At 15.9% G+C, this 22,846-nt stretch overlaps 1 long non-coding RNA gene across 3 annotated transcripts in view; it reads right to left on the reverse strand.

Moving 5' to 3' along the window:
- The window catches only part of LOC100577185, a 171,611-nt gene extending 161,721 nt beyond the window's left edge, over nt 1-9,890 (reverse strand). Inside the window, exons 1-2 of one of the 3 annotated variants that reach the window (XR_003304275.1) lie at nt 9,713-9,890; nt 9,446-9,608 (exon numbers count right to left, since the gene is read on the reverse strand). This is a non-coding gene — a long non-coding RNA (uncharacterized LOC100577185). The remainder of the gene's footprint in view (nt 1-9,445; nt 9,609-9,712) is intronic. The other 2 variants (XR_003304272.1, XR_003304273.1) reach the window with 2 other exon arrangements.
- Between the last annotated feature and the right edge of the window lie 12,956 nt (nt 9,891-22,846).

Genomic DNA, 22,846 nt, shown 5'->3' on the forward strand with positions numbered 1-22,846 from the left:
AATTATGAAATATATATGTTATTTCTTGTATTTTTTTTTTTTTTTTTACATTAATATTTGCATTCAAGTTTTGTAATAAATATTTTTTAAATTACTATTTTCTAAATCCATTAGAATGATTTTTAAATCATATTAGAATGTTTTTTAGATTATATTGCAAATAAAAAATAAAAAATAAATGATTTTGCAATAAATTATTTCGTGAAGAGAAAATAATATAAAGAAAATATAATTCAATATATCATTTATTGTTTAGATTTATGAAATTTATATATCTATAAAAAAAGACCAAAATCTATATATGCCAAATATAATTAAATAAATAAGTAAATAAATAAATATAAACAATAATAAATAATTTTTCTTTTAAATTATTATTTCTAATCAAAATATTTGTTATAAAAATAAATATAATCTTGGAATATAAGATATAATGAGAACATCATGTAAATCGTACTTTTTTAATATTTTTAAAAAATAATATAATAGATAAATTATTATAAAAATATTAATTATATGAAATTACAAAAATAGATGCTTTATTATTTTAAAATTTTCTTTAAAAAATACTACCTTAAAAACTACTTTAAAAAATGCTAAGAATTTGAAATCACGATCATTGAATAATAAGGTCATAATAATCGATTTTAAGAAATTATTAAAATACATGCAAATTAAGATCGAAGAGCTGAAACTATTATGAGATAAGAATAGTTCAGTAAAAGATATACATTTATTGTAATATTTTAATCAATATATTCAGAAATCAAATTTTCGAAAAGTTCCACAATTTTATCTCATCCAAATGTGAGATTTATCGATAATTAATTTTTAATATATAGCCATATTTTACTATTAATCTAATCTAATTATATTAATATTGGTATAAATAAAAATATCATATTAAGAATATGCCAAAATTTTTAACAAATGTTTTAAACAAATATCAAGTAAGTGAAGATAAGAGAATTTATGTAAAAAAAAATAATGAAGAATTTAAATAGTAAGTTTTTTTATAAAAAAAATGCAACATAAAAAATTATGGAATTAAAGAATAGAAAAAAAATCTAAAGAATTTTTTGAAGTTAATTAGAAAAATAAAAATTTTAGCATTGCTAGAAAACTATTTAATAGAAAAATTTTCATTTGCAATGAATGAATCAATTTGAAAACAGAAATGCAGAGATGCATCTGATAATATATTGTAATAATTTTTCAAATTAAAAAAGACAACACTATAAAAAAAAATAATTTAACAAATAGTAATATTAATCATTTAAAATTTTTTCGCTATCAATGATATCATCTCATAAAATAACTTATAGATAAATTTTGTCTATATATTCATAAATATTTTACTATTTTTAATTAAAAATATTGTATATAAAAAATATAATAATAAATATAAAAATATAAAATAAATGTAATGAATATAAAATCAATTAGTGAAATTATTGATTCTGTAACTTTAAATGAGAAAAAATATTATGTAAATATAGATCATTTAAAATTTTATATATTATATTTTTATAATAAAAATATAAAATATAAAAAAAATAATGATTTATGATTATTATAATATAATCTAAAATTAGATTATACGAGTTGAACACGATTTCAATTAATAATTTATGTTATCAATAAAAACGATTAATAATAATTCTATTTTATATGAAATATTGTTAATATATAAATCATAATGAATTATATATAAAACAATTTTTTAATGAAATAATAAGATATCAATTCAAAAGGATGAAATTAACTTTAATTTTATAATAAAAAAAAAAATAGAAAATTGTAAAATATTTCAATTTAAAAAAATATTAAATATTTCAATTTATTCAATATTAAATTTTAATATTCTATTAAAAAATATTTCCAGGCAAAATTGTATATAAAAAATAAGTAATAAAAAAATGAATATTAATTTCAAAAAGATTTTCTGTTGAAAAATAAATTGCTGTATACAATTTTTATGCTTCATATATAGATAAATTTTTATTAAAATCAAATTTTTTAAAATAAATAAAATTTTTTCTAAGATAATATATGAAGTTTGATTGTATAAATAACTAATTCCTAATCTCAAAATGTTCATTCTTGACAATACAAATTAAATGACTGAAAAAAAAAAATCTATTATTTTACGGATTCTATTTTAATATGCGTTAAAATACTATAAGACATCATATAAAATTATATAAATTCATGTTAAAAAGAAAAAATAATATTAATACTTAGTTCACAAAATATAAAGTTTTTCAACGCAGAAGTTTTATCAATATTTTCAAGAATAACAATAATATCAAAATAATAAAACTATAAAACAGATTTTTCGTAAAAAATTAAGAATTTATTTTTATTATATTTATAATTATATATTAATATAATAATATATTAATATATATTATTTTAATATATATTATATAATTTTATTATTATATAATATTATTATATAATTTTTATTATATTTATATTTATTAATGTTTTCTACAATGTTTATACCTGGAGATTTCACATAATAAAATATCTATTTTTTATATTTAAAATAATCTTATACTATATACAAAATATATAGCTGCATTATTTTATTGAAAAATAGATTTTTTCTTTAATTATGGAATATGCATAAAGTGTTTATCAATATATTTTTTTTATTATTCATTCTTGAAAAAATAAATTCAAAATTTGTTTTACTTTAATAGTACGTTATGATTATCTATATTATTTATTTGTTTTTATAATATTAATTCTATTCTTAAAAATACACTTCTCTGTAAAAATAATATCGAAATTAAATTAAATCTCATCAGAAAATTATTTATGTCTAACTCTTTTTACAATGAATTCATCGTTTTATAAATTCCAATCTGACTTTTTTATAATTAATGGTGGTTTTTTTAATATTTTATATCTTTTTAAATTTTTTAATCAAATCTTTTTATCTTTATTATCCATTGCGCTGTATTAATACTAATTTCTATTGCTAATTCAATTTCTTCTGCTATTTATCGTGTCATTAGAATTGAATGCATGTCATAAAATGTTTATGAACTACATAATACTACATAATTCTTAGTATTTTGAAAGTATTTAATAGTTATATAATATTTATTTTCTATCAAATAATTTATATTTAATTTTTATTAAATAATTTTTATTTATAAAATTATTACGATCTTAATTTCGATTTCATTCAATTTTTATTTCTTTTGGCTATTTTTAAAAAAAATATTGTGTATTTATTATTATTTTTAGATTGCATTCAATATTATCTTGAAAGATTTTTACGATTTTAGAAAAAAATTGTTTTGATTGTTTAACAGTTCTTTCTTATATTTTTATCAAGGTTAAAAGAAATAAAATATTTTAAAGTTATTTTGTTTTTCTTGAAAATACTGACAAAAATTCTCTGTTGAACATCTTTAAAAGTAAACAATAAAACTTTATACAAAAGGACATTTTTTTTCTATAACACGTAATTATATTTATATATTTTACAACATGTATAGCTTGATGTCTTATAATATATATAACTTACTCAAATAAATATATTTAATCTCAATAACTGTGAGATTAATTAATCTCTGTCATTTATTTTTTCTATTTTTGTCATTATTTTAATAAAATTTTAAATCTAATATTTTTGTCATTATTTATAATAAAGTTTTAAATCTATATTTATATAATGTTTATATAATTATATTTATATAATTTTTTTTTTATTTAGCTATATAATCAATTAAATATATTGATTATGCTATTATTTTAAGTCGTAAATCATATATTACGAAATATAAAAAATTTGTATAGATATTTAAAATATACAGACTAATATATTATATAATATATTAACATAAATTTTAAATATGAAAAATTATATTTGAAATACGATACGCAATAAAAACATACATAATAAAATAATGTTTTGATATTCTAAAGTAACTTTTTTTTTACTGATTTAAAAGATAAATATTTTTTTTACGAATTTCTATTTTTTAAATTTTATTTTTTTTTAAATATTGATCGCTTTTTAATAGCTTTAAACGTCTCATTAATCAAAATTTATAAATTAAATTTAGAAGTAATAAATATGTAAAAATATTATAATGTTTAAAAAAAAAAAGTTTACTATAATTATATTCATATTACTGAAAGAAAAAACATTAGAAAAGAATTGAAAAAAAAAGAAAAAGATGTAAATTATAGGATACAAATAAAAAAAAAAGAAATGTTTTTGAATTATAAAAAAAACAATAATAAGAAAATAAAGAAAATAAAGAATATTATCGTCTTCTTTGCATTGAATCTATAGCATAAGCAAATCAAATGAAAAATGTACTGAAAATGAAAATTACAGAAATTTCTATTTTTATATTTGTCAATTGCAATTTCGGATAACTATAAATTTGATATTTTTCATTTATTATTATAACAAATAAAAATAAATCAAATAAAAATAAACTTAATATTATTATTTTTATTTATTTTATATTATTACATATATTATTATTATTAATATTATAATTGATCCAAAATTAAATCATATTGTAATATATTCTTTGTTTCTTATTTTTTATTAATTGATTTTATTAATTGTATAACAAAATTATTGTGATTCAACAATATCAAAGTAAGTAAAAACATTTTCGTATAAAAATTTTTGTTGTAAACATAATTATTCGAAATTGTATTTGAAAGTCAAAATATTTATAGTGATTCATAATAATAATTGGATATTTTAAAACAGAATAATTTTTTTAAAGTTAGATCAATTTGAACATTATTAGAAGAATTAATTTATTAAATAATATATAAAAATAATTTTTTTAAATTATTATTGGTCAGAATTGTGAAAAAAAACTAAAAATTATAATTTTTAACTTTTTTATCTAACTTTATAAAAAAAAATTTAAAACGTGTAGATTTAAGTAAATTATATGCACAAAAATTCATAAAAATTAGTTAACATTCATAATGTTATTGTAAAATAAGTAAATCAAAAATGGTTAAAAAATTCGCAATTTTTCACGACTTTCAATTTACAATTAATAAATCTAAAAATCTTTCAATGCCTATTACTTTTATATATTAATCGATGACTACTTTTTTTCCCCCAATTCTGATCAATAACAATTTATTTTTAATATTTTTTTTTTTTTTTTTTTATATATTGTCTAATAAATTAATTCTTCTCAAACGTTTTAAAAAACTTCAAATTGGTTAATCCAATTAATAATTTTAAAAAATTTATTTAGTTTCAAAAAATCATAAAGATACTGGAAAGAATTCTTGCTAGCAATGAAATAAAGTTGATTTCAATAAATAATTCACAAGTTTAAGACAAAAATAATATTAATAGAAATTATATTAATTATATAATATTAATTATATTAATTATATACATAATATTACATAATATTATTACTATATATGATAGTAGTTTTTAATTGTTTTAATATCTCTTTATTTATATGAAATAAAAATTGAAAATAGAAAAATAAAAATTCGTGATTTCTTATTTTATGAATTTAATTTTAGAAATATTACAGTAAATATTGTAATAAATATTGCAAAATATATGTGTAGAAAAGATTGTATTGAAAGAATCTCATAAAAATGTTTAAGTCATTGACAACTGGCAAGTCAATTATGACTTGTGCTTTATTTGTAAGAAGACTAACCTGCTGAAAAAGTAACTAGTTAAAATTTCGAATAAAGTTACTTTAAGTAACAACTTTATTTAAATTGTTTAAACAACATTTATTCGTAGTTATTACAGTTGATCTGCTCTTCATATAATTTTGATCTACAGTTTAATCTACAGTCAGATTGCTTTGACAATTGTTTGATGATAATTATCTGTAAATGCTGTTATTCAATGCTATTGAAATAACTTGTAGAAATAACTTATAAAAGTAACTTATGGAAGTAATTTTATTCTTAACTTTAATTGTTAAAAATTGTTAAAATTAAATTCGATGATGAGTTGTTATATATTATTATATAAGACCTATAATTATTCATATTCCATATGTTTTATTTCATTGACTATACATATAATAATAATAATTTTATTCATGATATGAGAATCTTTACTAAAAGTGGAAATTATGTAATTTCTCAAGGAAAAAAGTAGGAAAACCGTTTAATCAAGAGCCAGATTCATATAATTCATGAAGAAATTGTAGAATTCTGCTTGAAAAAATTTAAGAAAAACAATGAATAAAATAAATATGTTTATGAAATTCCTTTGTTATTAAAAATGATAAATTTACATTTATTTTATTTACTGCACTTTTTTGTACAAATTATATAGATATTTGAATATAAAGAATCTAAAAAAAAGCTAGAAAAAACTTCATTCATTTCTTTTCATAAAATACAATGACAAATGAATATCATATAAAAGAAAATAAATATTATAAGTCTAGCTAATTCTTTTCCCTCTTTAATCATTTCACAATTCTTGCTATTAATATGTCAATTCCTCCACTATTAACCATTCCATATTCTTCTAAAAAATAATCATGCTTTCCTTTACATGATTGTGAATAAATATATATATATATATATATATATATATATATATATATATGATTATATAATCTATTATCTCTATTATTCTTTTTATCTTTTTTTTATATTCCAAAAATACCAAGAATATCTCTCCATTAAATATTCTTCTATCATATTGTCCTATTGTGTTTTGTTTTAGGATTAGGACAACTTAGACTACTTCTTTTCTCTACTATAGCTCTACTCACTATGCCAATTTTCCTATTATTAACCATTCCATATTCTCCTATTGTTTTGGACAATTACTTCTCTATCATTACTTCTATTACCAATATCTTGATTATTTTACTAGTAATTATTCCATATTATCTTATTTTAATGTTTTGTTATACATAATTATTAATATATATAATCTTTTTTATTTCCATTTTCAAGTAGTATAGTAACAAAAAAATTTGAATGTAAAAACAGTTGAATACGACTTGCGAGTTGTCAGATTCATTTACTTATCTAAACTATGGAAATAATCATCAAATACAATCAAATACAAATTTATGAAAAATTGCAGATATTCAAATATAAAAAAATCTGTAATTAAAATGAAATTTATTTGCTTTTTGTAAAAATATTAAATGAATGAATATCATTTAAGGAAAGATAATAAATGCTATATAATGTTTCATGTTGTTTCTATGATTTAAAAAATTATATATATAATCACCTCTTTTTATTTATGTCAAATTTTCTTAAGTAAAAAGTTTAAAAATAAAATAATTAATTAATTAATTTTTTATAAATTTCCAAATTTTTAAAAAGAAAGTTAGAATACTGAAAAAAAATATAAAAATAAATGACGATTATTTGACTTGTCAAATAAAATTATTTTTTAAAAAATCCTGAATCTAAAAATCCGCACGAATTTTTTCCAGTATCTAATATTATCATCTTCAATTTATTTTATATAAAAAATACGAAAACAAGATTAAAAATTTAAATATTAAAAAAAAACTTGGAATCAATATAAAAATTAAGAATTACAAAACTATTTATATATTATTTTATTTTAATAAAATAATTATCTGAAATTTTGTGACTATTTGAATGTATTAAATAATTTAATCTTATTCTAAATTTAGAAAAAATAGTTCAATTTACTACAAATATATATCAATATCAAATTTCTTTAAGCAATTAAATGAAGAATACTTTGAAATATATTTGAAATACTTATGTTAAATAAATAAATAATTATAAAGAAAAAAAATTAAGTTATATTATATGATTGAATTGATATTATAATTGATAAAAAAAAATTTATATTAAATTTTTTAATACGAATTCTTTTCATAATACAATGAAAATTAAAGAGAAATAAAATAATTCGCAAATATTTTTTTCATAAATTAAATAAATTTCATAAATTATTTTAAATATTTAACATTTTATAAAAAAAATTATATAAAATTATAATAAATAAATTAAATGCATATTATTAAACAGAGTTTTAAAATTATATCTTTTAAATGTTTCAAAAAAATATTTTAAAAAAATAGGAATTTCTCCAAGAAAAAAATATTTATTAAAAAGTAAATAGCATTATAAAACAAAGAAAATTATTGGTCTGAAAGATATTATTATTAGATATATATATATTATATTATGTATATACATATATTATATATATTATAGATATATATATATCTATAAGATATTATTTTGAGGAATAAAATTTACCATATATGAAAAGACAAAAAATCTGATATATTATTTTTCATGTTTTTTATCTCATTTAAAAATTTTATATACTTTAAGTTAAAATATTTCCTAACCAATTGTTTTTTAATATAGCTATGTTAAATGTACTATTTTTTTTATAGAAAATACCCAAATAAATAAATTAATGCATTCAAAATTACATAGTTCTATTTAAAAAAAATGAAATTGGTATTGAAATCTTTCTTGGATCTACAAAAATTAATTTACTATAATAATTCATCATATAATATCCTCCATCTCCTTTTGAACCAAACAACTTTTGTTAAAACATTTTTTTGATAATTTCAATTCCTTATGAAATATTCAATGATGGTAATTCAATTCCTTATGTATTCAATAATTTCATTTTTGTTATTAAAGCATTAAAAAAAATTATGTCTTTATTTATATCTTTAGTTTTATTAACTAATCTATTCAGCTAATTTTATCTTTTAATTTTCTACAGATGAGAAGTTTGTTCATCATGATATATATAAGATATTACATCATTATTGATTCATATTCATATTTAATAATAATAATTAGTAATAATAATATTATCAAATTTGTTTTTAAATTGATAGAAAAGCTATTTTTGTTATAGCTATTTTATTTTAAGTCACTTTATTTGAATAGTTCAAATTTTTCAAATTCAAATCTTGTTTAATTTTTTAATTATTTCCTATAAACAGATGTTTTATGATCAAATTTAATACAATAATTGCACTTTGAATGGATTCTTTGAATTGAATTTAATTACATTATTTTGGTAATGAAAATTATATTGTATAATAAAAATTATATTGTATAATAATAAAGTTTTTTAAAGAAATAATATATATTTTTTTTCTTTGCAAATTCATCAACATTTTCTTTAATTATTTCAGAATTTAATAATTTATCTCTAAATTCTATTTACATATGTGAAATGTTTATAATTACATAAAAAATAATATGTCAAAAAAGTTATTTAAATAGTTAATTCATATCGATTTTTTCATTTATTTTCATAAATAGCAATAAAATAGTTTTAATAAACTAACTTTGTACTGGTTTGCAAATAAAAAATAAATATTTACAAACTTTATCCATATTTTGGCAACTGTTTTATAATATAGTACAATTTCGAAAATTGCAAGAATTATATTAGTTTCAATTTTTTCGTTACCTTAGTTCCAGAAATTTTCGGCTATGGGATGAGAAAATGTACTATCAATATAGTATCAATGATCATTTTTTGTTAACTGTTTTTATGGATATTTTTCATAAATTATAATTATCTTTATTCAACAATTCTATGATCATTAAATGATCTAACATCTCGTAAATTTCTTTAGAATTAAATTAAAAGAAAATCAGATGCAAAAAAAAATGAATAACACTATAAATAATTTTAATCATGCACGTTTAAATTTAAATATATTAATTAACTCACTAAATTAATTTCTTTTCACTTTTTAATTTAAAATGTAAGGTTTTGAGACTAAATCCATAATTTATTGGGGGATTCGATGATCGATTCTGTTTTAATAAATGGATTTATTTAATAAAACTTAAATTTAACATAATCTGCGCACACACGAGTTGCTTTCGAAAACGGAAGTATTAGATTGATATATTATAGAAATGAAAGATAAGAAGAAAGTAAGAAGATATAGATTACTGCCCTCATGAGGCACATTCATTAACTACTTAACTATTATAGCGGTTAATTTAAATTAATTCCAAATATTGTTTTTTAAAAACATATATATAGTGACCAAAATATATATACATATTCAACTTTGTAAAATTGTATTATAATAACTAAATTAAATAAAGATTTTTTTTTTATAAATTTATATTAAAATTTATAAAATAAAAGACAATTTATAATTAGAAGACAATCTAAAACGTATCATTATTAGATTATATTATTATAGATATTATATAATATATTATATATTCTAAAAACATTTCCATAATTATAGAAAAATAAAAAAATATTAAATAACAAATCAAAAAAGGATTGAAATATTTTAATATAAGAATGAAAGAAAATGAATAATAAATAATTTAATAAATTTTATGCTAAATCGTTTAAAAACAATTATAGAATCAAAAGAATACTCAAATTTTATTAATTTAATATTTTAATATTAATATTTTATTAATTATTATATAATAATTATTATATTATTTATATTCATTTTGTTTTTTAATTTATAATTCATTTTTTAAAATAAATAATAAATGTACGAATATTTTTTTTTCGATATTTTTTATAACGCTTGCAAATTTTTTATTTTATAACATTTTCTGTAATAATTTTATGTAATAAAATTAATGAATCAAAAATTATGTATAAAATTATATATATTCATTCATACGTTTATTCTATATATTTTAACATAAAAATACTTTAATTTCATTTGATTATTATAATATGTATATTCAACATTGAAGTTAAATATGTTACAATATATGAATTTTTTTTTTGATCATTCTAAATGAGAAACAAAAAAAAATACAAAAAATAAAGTAAATGTAGAGTATATTTGAAATATCAATTTGTTTAAGACAAATTATTTTTGAAATTGTAGGGAAATAAAAATAAATTATTATATTTCAAACTTTGAATAATACTTGAAAACTTTGAAAAAATATATAATAGTTGAAACTTTATTAAATAAATATGTGAATTTCAAATTTGCGAAAATTTCACAATCACAAAATAGTAATGATTCATTATATCTTTGGATACTGTATTTGGTATCATCTGGATAAAAGAAGGATCATTCACTAATATAAACAAAAACTAATTGGATTTTTAATAATTATATTGTGATAATTTGTTCAAATATTATATTAATTATAATCTCTTATGTGCTTTGTGTTTATTTTTTAAATAATACTAATTTACCGTATGTTTCTGAATAGATAGAATCGTTTGGATGGAAATTGAAGATTCAATATTAATTTATTATGTGATAATAATTGCTTGTACTTTTTTTGTACAATTAATGAAAACTGATTAAATGAAAACTGATGTATTGAATTGTTTAGACTAGAGCTTAAATTGCTTGTAATTATTCTAACCTTAATTTTCTCTCTTGGTATCTTGCCTTCATCTCATTCTTGAAGTAAAATTTAAATAATAATTTTTATCAAAATTTATTTCTAAGAAATAGCAAATATTTACTACCTATATATAATAGATTTAATAAATGATAAATATAATAGATTTGGAATAAAATGACAAAGAATCATCGTATCATGTAGCAATAAGATAGAAAAGTTATTTAAATCAAAGACGATATTTATAGATAATAGATATCAATGATCAGGATCCATATTAGAAACTGATCTTAAAAAAGACTCTTAAAAATATGGCCAATATAATAATTTCTAATAAATGAAAATGTCATAATTGAATAACAAATCTGTTAAAGAAATTATTGAATAAAGAAGCTATCAGAGTTAAAATATTCGAAAATGTATAAGAATATCTCTTTAGTTACTATTAAGTGAAAAGAATATAAAAAGTATATGAAATTTTTTAAGAACTAATTTAAAGTACTAAATAATATTATATTAAATATTTATCTAAATATAACTATAAATATAATTCATTATATCTTTGGATATTGCATTTGGTACTATCTGATTGAAATCAATTCTGCATTAATTTAAAGTATTAAACAATATCGCATCAAATATATCTATCTAAATGATAATTTATCGTTTCTTTGGATATTGCATTTGACATTATTTGACTGAAATTCGAAATCAATGAAACGAAATCACTACATTAATAATATTATATGAAATATATCTATTTATAAATGATGAATATCTTTAAATATATTTTGAATTTGATATTATAAGATAGAAAGAATCCACTAGAATTATAAAAATTAATATGGAATTATAAAAATTAATTCTGTTTTCTTTTTAGAGAAATTAAATTTATATTTAAAAATCAAAACAAAAGAATTTTAAAAAATTTTTAAGTATATATATTAATTTTTTAAATACTTAATATCTATTAACATTCGTTTTGATAACATATTAAAAAATGATTTTTTTCAAATAATATTTAAAAATTAATTATACAATTTCAACCATTAGTTTGCATCTATATCATACCTCACATGATTCTATTTACAATATATAATATTATAATATTATACAATATACAATATATAATATATAATATTCTATTAATTTTTACAATTATATTTAATAATAATTTAATAAAATTGAATAATATAATGATTCCCATAAAATTATTAAATTTTTTGAATAATGAAGAAGGAATAATATTATTGTATACTGTTGCAATAACAATAATTCTCTTTTAATAATTGTAATTATTTAAATTTATGCTGAAAATAAAATATTATAATAAATGACAAATTGAATTAATAATATGACGAAAATAATTTATTTAAGATGAGCTCAATCAAATTGAATGAATACATTTCATTTGCAATTTTTAATTCCAATACTTCTATATTTAAATATATTTACATCTTATAAAATCTTATTTGAATAAAAAACTTCTTTAATTTTAAAAATTTATATAGAATTATACAGATTAAATACATAAATAAAATATTAGGAATTAAGAAAACAATTAAGATAATTGATTTGTTAAATAAAATTATATATTTCAGATAATTCAAATAATTCTCCTATTCATTCTATTTCTTAATCTCGTTTTCAATCATTTTTATATTAATATAAAGATTTCATTTAAATGAAATATTTTACAATAAAAAAGAATATTAATATATGAAATTATAAATTAATTCTTTTATTATATAAAATCATTTATTTTAAAGATATTTTAGAATTATATTTTTATAATCGTTTAATCTATATATTACAGCATTGAAACATTTTATAGAATATAATCATATTAAATTTCATTTCATTGAATCTTAAAGCTTATTACAAATGAATTGTAAAATATACACATAAAATCACACTTATTTGAATTAAGAATTTTTTAAAAAATTTCAAAGACGATTAATTAATGGAATTAAAATATCTATTTATTAGGTTTAATTCCAAATGTTTTTTTCGTTTCATTAATAAATAATAGATGCACAATATTTTATATTTTATATCATTTTTTCAAATTACGTACGATTCATTCTTAATTTCTCTTCATAATTTTTATTTAATTATCTCTATTATTTCTCTACATTTCTCTGAAAAACATATAATATCCTCTTTCTAGTTTTTTGGTTATTTTAATCTAATTTATTTTTTTCTTTAATTAAATATTTTATCATGAAGAAAATTTAAAAAAAAAAATAATCATAAGAAACAACATCCAGTAATATATTACACAATTATTTCAAGCAAAACAAAATTATTAGCAAAACAAAAAATATCAAACAAATTAGAAATTATATTGCATTCATTGATTTTCTGAAAAAAAATAGTATCAGAAAATAATTTCCTGAATAAATAAATAATAGTTTGCATTTTTAGCAAAATAAAATGAAATGTTAGTAAATAAAATGTAGTTGGTAATCGACATTAGAACATTTAAATATATATTTATATTTCAGATTGACTTTTTCAAACTATACTAAACTTACATCAAAACAATATAGAAAATTTCCGGTTTCTATAGAAGAATGTTTTTTTTTTAAATTTTTTCTTCTAATTATTTGTATTAAAATTATTTGTTATAAATAATTAATTATACTCATTACATATTAATTTGCAATGTGATTTAATTGCTCATTCTGATGATATAAATAAAAATGTTTAAGGATCTATATAAATCGTTCGATAGAATTTAACTTTACAAAAAAAAATTAAAAACTTATTAACTCAAGTGAACATAATAAGAAAATTCATTTTAAAATTAATAAGAAAAAAACAAAAATAATAATCTTATGTTTGACTCAATTTATTTTTTTCAAACTATCATTCAATTATGATAAAATCCAAGCTATGATTGATTGGGATAAATGAGACTATACCCAATTTCTATTAAATACTATTCTAATTAAATATTTTAACAAGTATTAAAATGTTTATAAAAAATGATAAAAAAATTCGAGCTTTTTTAAAATCACAAATCCAAATAATATCAAGCACAATCAAAAATTTCAATAACTTCTTTTAATCTTCAAACTAACTAAAGATAAATTAAGAAATTAAGAAATTTCTAACTAGAAAAAATTCTCATACAGATGGAATTTCACAGTTTTAAAAAAAAAAATCGTGGTTTTTTCATATAGTAAGAATATAATTATATTATTATATATACACGAATAATATTCGTGTATATAAAATGAAATCCTAAATGAATTACTAAAAAAATTACTAAAAAAATTTAATATGTTATTTAAATAAAAATATTATTTAATGAAATACAATCTATAGCAGAAAATTACAATAATCTTTTAAAATTTATAAATTTTTATATCTTTCGATACTTATACATCAATGATTTCAATGAAATTTTCAATTTTATATAACATAATTCTACAAAAAATATTATTATATTTAGCTTTTCATTATAAACTCAAATAAAAATATTGTAAAAAAATAACAATATTTACAATATTTTTTTTACGATTCATCAATTATAATCTTTCTTTTTTAATTTTTTTACGCAATATCTAATAAATTAATTTTTCTAACTTTTCAAAAAAATCAAGTTATTTAGTTTAATTTTAAAAAAATTATTCTATTTTAAAAAATTCTTTTTGTCAGAGACTGTAATCAAAACATTAGTTTTGATATTAGTTTAAATACTTCATTAATTAAATATCATTCAAACATATATACAATTGTATTCATCTATCTATATATACATAAAAAAATATAAAAATCTTATCATGTAATCTCTACTTAATACATCCTACATATTATATGCTAATATTTGTAGCATCATTAAAAGCTTAACTTAAATCAATTTAAACTCATTTTCATCAGAAAAAGATTTTGATGAAATTATAAATTAGTATTTTGGAAAAAACTCATTGTTAGTTCTAATATTGTATGATAGAGAATGGGATGATATATTTAAAAAAATTATGTTAATTTTGACATGATTCCTTCATTAATTCCTCTTAAGGTTAAATGTAATAGAATGTTTAAAACTTTAAAACTTTTGTTATTTAAAATATTCTTTAAAATGCTTTATTTTTCTTATATTTAATTAAGATTTTTAATAAACACTATAGGAAAAAATTAAAAGATTTCTATTAAATCTATAAATTATAAAAATAACTTCATTGATTATTTTCTCAGCATTAATTCTTTCAATATAATTGGCAGTGATTGTTGTATTATTTCTGAAATTAGAAAAATATAACTATAGAGTTAAAATTTAATAAAATTAAATATTGATTTCAATGGTATATAATAAGAAAATCAACAAATTTGATGATTTCTTAACACAATAATTAAGAGTCATTCATTATTATATATAATATATTGATATACAGTATTTTCATGTATTATAATTTTTTAGATGAACTATTACCAATATTATTTTAGATGATGGAAACTTCTTTAAATATTAATGAAAAAATTCTAGATACAAATTCTAAATACTAATTCAATAATGATTACAAATATATAAAAATATATCTAGTGATTATAGATAAAAGATAAAAGTAATTTTTGTAAACATTAATACAGATAAATATTTTAAACCTTTTTCAGATGTAAATTTTAAACTATATTATATTATATTAATTTTAAACTATATATATTATATTATAAAATTATGGAATAATAATTTTAATATATTGTTCAAAATATTTTTTTTAATTAATAATATTTTGAAAAGTGAGAATATGGAAAAACCATTTATATAGTTTTCATATATATAAGAAATTCATTTATTATTACTATAAATTTAAATAAATTTACTATAAATTTATTTTAATAACATCATGTAGTATAAAAAGATTATTTTTGATGTATAAATTAATTTTAATAGACAAGATATAATTTCACAATTTAGAAAAATTATTTTAATATATTACAATTTAAATTATAAGAAATAAATTTTCTTGCCTATATTGTGTAAATATTTTGCATATATTCAAATATATTTGAATATATTTACATAAAAATCTAGTACTTAAAAATAAAACAGAAGATTTCATCTTATTAAACATCTAATTGATATTGATTAAATTAAATTAAATTAGAATTAAGAAATATAATATATAAAAATATAATTAAACTAAAAAATGTAAGTTATCATTCATGTTCAAGACTTTTATGGACTTTCATAATTATTCTAAATTATTAATAATTATTCTAAATATAATTTTAGTATATTAATATATCCAACACATGAACTGATGCAATTCATACAAATATTCTTGCATATTATTAATTGGAAATATTTATATGTCATACTTTTCATATATAAATATTTCTAATTGATGGCATGTAAAATACACACTTTATTTATTATGCAAAAAATTTGCAAAAATTTTTAAAAAATTTATTCAATTCAATAACTTTTAAATTATTAAAAATTAACTATCAACTATTAAAAGATTGAAGATCTCATCTTTTGCTTTATTTAGTTTATATAAATAATATAGAAGAATGCTTAATAATATATATATATATATATATATATATATATATATATATATACAGATAGAATTCAATGATATAATGTTAAAAATATTTTGCTAATATTGTAAAAACCCACATTAAATGACAGTTATATATATATAAAAATACAAAATGGTATCAAAATTATTCAATTCATTTTTAAATAATTATCAAAATTATATATTCTTAATTTAATTATGATCAAATATATTACTTATAGTAATATATAATATTACTTCTTTGAATCATTTATTTTCTTTTTTTAATTTAATTTAATAAAACATTTTCTTTTCTAATATAAGAAAATTATATAAATTTATATAAAAAAATTATTTAATTATTATTATATACAAATATATAAATATATGTATAATAAAATAAAATATTCCACTATTATAATGCTAAATGATTCCAACAAAATATATTTTTGTAGAAGCTTCTTAACTTTATTATGTGATTAAAATAAAAATAAAAAATTGCAATTAATAAATTTTTTCTTATGAATTTGAATGTTAAAATTTTTAAATAATGAAAATATAGAATTGGAGAATAAACATTATATATGATACAAAATATTGATATTAAATATAAATATAATTAATGTAATAAAATTTGTAAAAACATTAAAAAATAATTACAGAATCTATATACAAATCATTTAATCATTAAAACGTAAATATTTTATAATTGAAATTTAAAACTTACGCAATATGATACATTCATACATATCTTTAAAACATTTTTTTCATTTTTCATTATCATATTATATTTATCATCGATCAATGTTGATAAAAATGCTAGAAAAAATAATTAAAAAAATAAATTTAAAAAATCATAGAAAAAATCATCAAAAAAAGTATTAAAATAAAGACATTAAAAAAGTAAAAAAAAAAATGGTATATTTATTCAAAAGGAATGTAAATTAAACAAGTTTCATTGAATTAAATTTTTTTTGTATTTGCTAATATTATTAGGAAAATATTTTTGTTTAATCTTTAATATTTTATTAATCAAATTTTTGCATCATTATAGGTTATATTTATAAATTACCTGATTTTAAGCTATTTTAGTTGAATAATTAATTTTTTTCTATAAAATTATAATTTTTTTATCAATCAAATTTTTCTTGGTAATTAATTATCTTATCTTTATTATTTTATTCTTTCATTTTTTTTAATAACATTAATTATACATACTGCTTATTTATCACGTCTACGTTTTTCTATGAACAAACTGCAAAAATAATAATGGTAATTATTTGCTGATATATTCAATCTAATTTAAAAAAGTAATTATATATAATTTTATATTATATTATATTATATTATATTAAATATTATATCATATATTAAAAATTATATAAGTTATTGTATAATAATAATAATAATAATTTTACTTAGCCTTTTTGATTTCTATATTCTTTCTTTATTTATTCAAAAAAAATTTTTTTTAAATAGCATTAATAGTTTCTTTTATTTCCATTTTTTTATTATATCTGACTTGTTATATATATATATATGTAAAATTATATTATAAAACAATATATAAAAAACAAAATTCTTTTTGAATTGCTTTTTATAACTTCTAATAATAAACAAAAATTATCTTCTATATAATATTAAAGTTAAAATTTGTCAATTAAATTCAAATTTATTATTTTCATTGATATCATAAATTTTTATTTTTATTGAATAATTTACAATATTTTAATTATTTCAATATAATACTTTTTTCTAAAATAGTTGTATCAATTACTAATTTAGTTTTTTGCATAATATTGTGACGTTACATTATTAATTCGAAGATAATCAATTTTTAAATAAATTTTAACTATTTTATTTATTTCATTTAAAAATTTAAGATATTTATTTTTAAAATTATAAAAATAATTTAATAAATAATAATTTTAAATTTATGATATTCAATTTGATACAATCTTTTTTGTAAATATTATCAAAAATTTTAAAAACAATTAGCAAATAACATGCTTAATAAATAAGATACTTTCTATTAAATAAATTTATATTATTTATATAAAATATGTTTAGATTAGTAAATAATAATAGTTCAAAAATATATACTTACTACTAAATTATTATTACTAGTAATAGTTTAATAGTTTAATAGTTCAATAATAATATTTTTTTTGTTTTTTTAAACAATTATACAATTAATGTAATTAACTAATTAAGCAATTAATTAATAAGCAAGCAATTAATAAAACCAATTTTAAATTTATCTCTGTTATTATGCACAGTAAATTATCAAGTTTTTCGTGACAATTTTGTGCTTTTTTGAAGAAGTCGAAAAGTTTTTTGATAAAACATTGATAATCTTACTTTTTGATAAACAAATAAAATCTATATTTATACACACATTTGTTAATGAATTGTTTTTTAATAGAACATAATAAAAATTAAATTATTTAATTATAATTATATAATATTATTTATTTGTAATTTATAAAAGAAATAATATAATGCAATATATTTTTAAAAAACACAAAGGAAAGAAATAAATGAAATAAAGAAAAAATAGAATGCAATATAAGAAAGAATCCATAAAGAAAATTATAAAAATATGTTCATTAGTGCTGCTACTGTAAAATTTTTAATTCTTTGATCAATTTTGCATAATAAAATTGAGTTTATATAAAAATTAAAAAAAAATACATGAATACATTTTATTATTTGGTCAAAAAAAAAACTTTTTATTAACTGGAATTTATTTTATATTGATCATAATCATTTAATAATGAAATGCAACTTATTTATTGTCTCTATGATAATAATAAAAAAATGAATATTTTTTAAAAATTTTTTTAAAATGAAACTTTATTAAGAGACTTAATTCATTAAAAATATTATAATATAAAAGTTCTTATATTGAGATTTAAAATTAAATTATTGAAAATGTTTTTTCAAGTTATAGATATTAAAGCAGAATCAAAAAATTGATTCAAATAAAATTTTTAATGCAGGTGAAATAGTATTATTATTTAATCCTAAATCATACACAAAGTTTATAAAAAAAAAAAAATACTAGAATTATATATAAAAATAAATAAATAATAATAAGAAAGATATTCTAATTATTTTAATAAGTAGAAATATTGCAAAACAACTAACATTTCTCCTATTGTTTCTCCTGTTGTATGTAAATATCAAAAGATATCTATTTATTTATGATAAAATGCGCAATAATGAATATGAAATTTAATTAAAAATTTTTATCTTTATCTTTTATTTTTTATTTATTTCTTTTATTTCTTATTTTTTGAAAAAATTACTTTTTCAGAATTTTTGTGTGGCTAATATATTATTTTATTTTTAAATAAGAATTTTTATTTATATGAATATTGCATATAATATAAATTTTATTTATGTAAATTTAATTTTATTAATATTTATTATAAAATTATTATTAATATCATTAATATTTATATTTATATTATATAATTAATATATATTAATATATATTAATATATATAATTAACTATTTATAAAAATTACAAATTATCAAGAAATAATGATCACTCGATCAATGGATAAATTCGATGATGAATAATTCGCTCATTAGTAAGTTATAGTATAATCTAGTTACATATTTATAATATGGACCAATTCTATAAAATTAAATTATAAAATTAAATTAAAAAGACGGCAAATTATTTTATTATCAATTGCTTAATTATATTATAATAAATTAAATTAATTTATTATATTCGAGATTACATTAAAATATAATTTGTTATACCAATTTCGAGATTCACAAAAATATAAAATAATCATACAAACTACAACTGAATAAATACTTTTATTTTTAGTTTTATTAATGAGTTTTATTATTATGATGAAAATTAATATGAAAAGTAAAAGAAATACAAAATAAAAATTTAATATAATGATATACAATAAATATTTAAAAAGAATATTTTAATTTTTCAACTAAAAAAATCTATTTTACCACTAAAAAATTATGAAAAAAGAAATAGAAATAAAACAACAACAATTTTATGTCTTTTTGAAATGATGTTGCAATATTGAGAAAAAAAGAATTAAAGAATTAAATTAAAAAAAAAAACAATTCATTCGTATTAAGGGAGGCACAATTCGTATTAATACTTTCTTCATTATGAATAATATTCTAGATAATTAATATCAAAACAATATATTGTTTTTAATTGAGCAATTTATAATATTCGTGGCAATTAGATACAAAAAAATGACTGAAATATATTTATTTATAAAATCAAATAAAAAATATTAAAAAAATTAAATAACTTATCTAATTTTTTTAATTTATTTCAAAACAAAAATTACAAAAGAAAAGTATACAAAGTTTTAAATAAGACATGAAAATCGTTTAAAAAAATTTTTTCTAAACTATATATAATATGTACTGTACTATATGTATAATAGATTTTTTCTTTCTAGATAGAAAATCTCTTTTTTGTTAGAATACTGCATTAAATACTCATTTAAATAATTTTAATAGAAATTAATTGTATTTTGATATTTTCAATAAAAAGTCTTGCATAAAAAATATTATTTTCAAGAAGAAAAAGAAAAATGTCTATGACCAGGAAAATTTCAAATTTTGATAAAGACAAATTAAAAAATTCTTAAATATTAAATCACTGATTTCAATACAAGTTACTTTTTGATTTTAATAAAATTTAATATCTAACATCTTAAAGAGATTTCAAAATGACAGAATCAAGTTTTCAAATCTAATATAAATGTTTTTTGAATGTAATATATCGTCATCTACAATATAATTGAATTTATATATAATTTCTATAAGTCTTATATAATTAAATTTTCATATATATCTTTCTCGTATATATAATTTTCATATAATGTTATCTGTAATAAAATATAAAATTATACGATTTTTTCTTCTAAGTTAGTATTTCTGAACACATGACACAAAGTTCCGTAAAATAAATAAATAAATAAATTAATATTTAATATTAATTTAATTATAAATAAAAAATATATTATATATAACATAGATAAAAAAAGTGAAGAAGAAATATGATAAAAAAAATAATTGATTTATAATTGACATTTAAATAAAATTCTTTTCGTCCCTTCAATAGCGCTGCTGTTTCATTCTATTCTGAATCGATAATGTCGCACAGAATAAAGTTAATCTAAATGTAATCTAAATTATGTGATAAAAATGCATTGGATAATAGATTTATTTTATGCTTAGTTTCTAATATTGTTATATGAAAATTACAATTGAAAACTTATTTACAATATCAATTTATTGATTGATCAGTACTACTTTATCGACAGGTTTCTCTCATATGATAACTTCACAGTTTATCGGATAAGTAACCATTCTACGATAAACTTATTTCTATATGATTCTATATGATTCATTTTCTATATGATTATTTCATTATGAATTATTTCATGATAAATTATGAAAAAATTAAGAAATGAAATTTATTAATTGAAAGAATTTTTTAATAATAAAATTTGCAGTTCTATAAATAATATTATTTTTTTATTTATAAATAATATTATTTTTCTAATTATTATTGTATTATCCTATCAAAAAATTGTTTTTTGGATTTCTTTAAATTCGTGAAAATATATTTTATAAAAGTCTTTTGATGTCAAAATCCAAAATTAATCAATTTTAAATATTTATTATAAGTTATATCTATCTTTTATATTTGTATATAATAATATTAATATAATCCAAAATAATTGTTATTATAAATAATTTTAATTCTTTTATAAATCAAGTCTTTTGTATCCAGGAGATTTTGAAAAATATATATTTCTTACTAAAAGAAATATGCAATAATAATTTAATAATAATTTATTTAAACAAATTATTTAAAAAATTTGTTCTTCTAATTTCGAATATTTGAAAATATATAAATTCATATTATTGTTATTATTATTTTTTATATTATTATTTTTAATTTATTTTATTTTATATTTATATTATA

Source organism: Apis mellifera, linkage group LG3, assembly GCF_003254395.2.
Source record: "Apis mellifera strain DH4 linkage group LG3, Amel_HAv3.1, whole genome shotgun sequence".
NCBI lineage: Eukaryota > Metazoa > Arthropoda > Insecta > Hymenoptera > Apidae > Apis > Apis mellifera.